Genomic DNA, 3,226 nt, shown 5'->3' with positions numbered 1-3,226 from the left:
CTTTGACGTAAACACATTTGTCATATTCATTGATTTTAAATCCACTCTCAATCATGACATTGTCAAATTTTTCATGCCATTGTTTTGGTGCTTGTTTCAAGCCATATAGTGACTTCACTAATTTACAGACTTTCTTTTCCTGTCCTGGTGACGAAAATCCCTCAGGTTGTTCCATGTAAATTTCTTCTTCTAAATCTCCATTTAGAAAGACAGTTTTAACATCCATTTGATGTACTTCAAGATTTCGCAAAGCGGCAATTGCAAGTATCATCCTAATAGATGTTATTCTCGTCACTGGAGAATACGTATCAAGGAAATCAAGGTCTTCCCTTTGTTTGTAGCCTTTAATTACTAATCTGGCCTTATACTTCTCGATAGTTCCATCTGCTTTCATTTTTCCTTTTGAAAATTCATTTGTAGCCTAGTGGTTTGCTTCCTGGAAGAAGATCTACTAGCTCATATGTATGATTTTGTAGTATGAAATCTATTTCACTTTCAATGGCTTCTTTCCATTGAGGTCATTCCGAGGAATTCACTGCTTCTTGATAACTTTGTGGTTCATTTTCTAACATATAGGTCAGAAAATCAGGACCATAAGATTTTTCTGTCCTTTCCCGTTTGCTACGTCTAACCTCAGTATCCTCTTCTAATTCTTCGTTCTGACTATTTTCAGTCATTGTCTCATATGTTCGTTTAGAGGAGCTTGCTTCCTCTTTGGATCTGTATGAAAATACTTTTTCAAAGAATGTAGCATTCCTTGATTTCATTATCGTGTTTTTGTGTATGTCTGAAATTTTTGAATCATACACAAGAAAGCGAGACACACTGCTATTATGTACATAGCCAATGAAGACACAGTCTATAAGTTTTCGGGCCTATCCTTACCTTCTTTGGTGGTGGAACAGCCACTTTAGCAAGACACTCCCACACTCGCAAGTGTTTGTAGGTAGACATTCTTCCTTTCCATAACTCATAAGGGGTCTTTTATGATTTCTTTCGGGGCACCTTATTTAAAAGGCAATTTGCTGATAACACAGCTTCCCCCCACATGTTCTGAGAGAACCCAGAACTTACGAACATTGCATTCATCATCTCTTTTAAGGTACGATTTTTCCGTTCAGTAACACCATTTTGTTGCAGTGAATAAGAGGCGGTGGTTTTATGTATGATTCTGTGTTGTGCACAGAATTCAGCAAATGGTGCTTCATACTCACCACCTCGATTACTTCGTAGCACCTTAATATTCTTATTAAGTTGATTCTCAATTTCATTCTTATAGAGAATAAATTTCTCTATAACTTCATCCTTGCTTTTAAGCAGATATATATAGCAGTATTTTGTGCTATCGTCGATAAAAGTAATAAAATACTTGTTGCCATCTCTTGTTTGTACAAGTTTTAGATCACACATGTCATTTTGAACTAAATCTAGTGGTTCTATGTTCCGTTCAATTGATTTAAACGATGACCATGTCAATTTTGTTTCAACACAAGTTTCACACTTATATTTGGAATCGTTATTGAACTTAAGTATGCAGTTAGAATTAACTAATCTTCGTAAAGTATCATAATTAACGTGTCCTAGTCTACCATGCCACAAATTGGAAGACTCAAGCAAATAAGCAGAAGAACTTGCTTTATTCATTTTTTGTTTCACAACCATTACATACCGTCAGAAACATAACCTTTTTCGACAAACATTCAACTTTTTGACAGAATGATTTTGTCTGACTCAAAAATAATGCGAAAATCATGCTTATTCAAAAGCGATCCGGACACTAAATTCTTGCGAATTTTCGGCACATAAAGCACGTAATTGAGAGTCAGCTCCTTTCCCGAGGTCATTTTTAGAACCACTTTTCCTTAACCCTTGATTTCAGAAGTTGCTGAATTTCCCATGAACTACTTCTCCCCGTTCTCAAAAGCTTTGAACGTATCAAACATCTCTATATAAGAGCACACATGCCTTGTAGCACCAGTGTCAATCCACCACTCTTTAGAGTTTGAACCCACCATGTTTACTTCAGAAATGACTGCTGCGAGATTCAGCTCCGACACATCTTGTGCCATGTAGTCAACCACGTTCGCTTCTTTCTTCTTCTTCGGTAATCTGCGCTCCGAAAACTTGTGACCCACTTTGTCACAATTGAAGCATTTCCCTTGGAATTTCTTATTGACAATTCCACCTTTCGGTCCTTGCTTGGCTCTTTTGCCACCGAATGGCCCAGACTTGTTTTTGTAGTTTTTACTACTTTGACCAAGCTCCACAACATTGGCTTTGGCCACACCAGGATTGAACCACTCCTTCTCGGAACTCTTGTTGTCTTCTTTGATTTGAAGTCTTACAACGAGTTCTTCAACGTTCATTTCCTTTCGTTTGTATTTCAAATAGTTCTTGAAATCTTTCTACACGGGGGCATTTTGGGTCACATCCATGTTGTTCGATTCGGTTGCCATTTCTGAAAACAAACCAAATATTAGTTCAAAGAAACTAAAATTTAGTTAAACCAAAAACCAACTCTTGTTTTCCGAATTCCGAAACTGTCTTAAGCTTGTAGGAAAATAAGTGACTAGTGGATGAAACTAATTGTATAAGTTTTATTCAATTACAATAGCCGACTATTGAAATTAATAACCACAAGGCAAACGATTTCAATTTATAAAAAAAATTTCGTTGCAGAATTTTCCAACGGCTGAAAAAAATGTTTAGCAACACAAAATCAGAAATATAAGTTAACTGCAGGCTAAAACTGTAAACGATGAATCTGGAAGCTGTACACTATGGAACTACAAACTGCATGAATTAAATAGTAATGCCAAAATAATCTGTAGAAAGAAAACACAAATTGCAGCAGGTTTCAAACCGAGGTCTGTGCGTGCACAGTTTCGTTAAGATAGTTTCGCCCTTTCATCGTAGGTGCTGGAGGTTCAGTTCGAGCGGCTCAACGTCTGGAAGCTGTACACTATGGAACTACAAACTGCATGAATTAAATAGTAATGCCAAAATAATCTGTAGAAAGAAAACACAAATTACAGCAGGTTTCAAACCGAGGTCTGTGCGTGCACAGTTTCGTTAAGATAGTTTCGCCCTTTCATCGTAGGTGCTGGAGGTTCAGTTCGAGCGGCTGTCTCCTAGGATACAACAGTAATAAGCAGAATTCGAGCACCGCGGTCCTACTCCGGCGAACTGATCTAGTATCCGAACAATATCAACACAAGAACAAGAC

Source organism: Olea europaea, chromosome 15, assembly GCF_002742605.1.
Source record: "Olea europaea var. sylvestris chromosome 15, O_europaea_v1, whole genome shotgun sequence".
Taxonomy (NCBI): Eukaryota; Viridiplantae; Streptophyta; class Magnoliopsida; order Lamiales; family Oleaceae; genus Olea; species Olea europaea.
The sequence above is the reverse complement of the archived record's forward strand: the minus strand, read 5'-3'. Positions refer to the sequence as shown.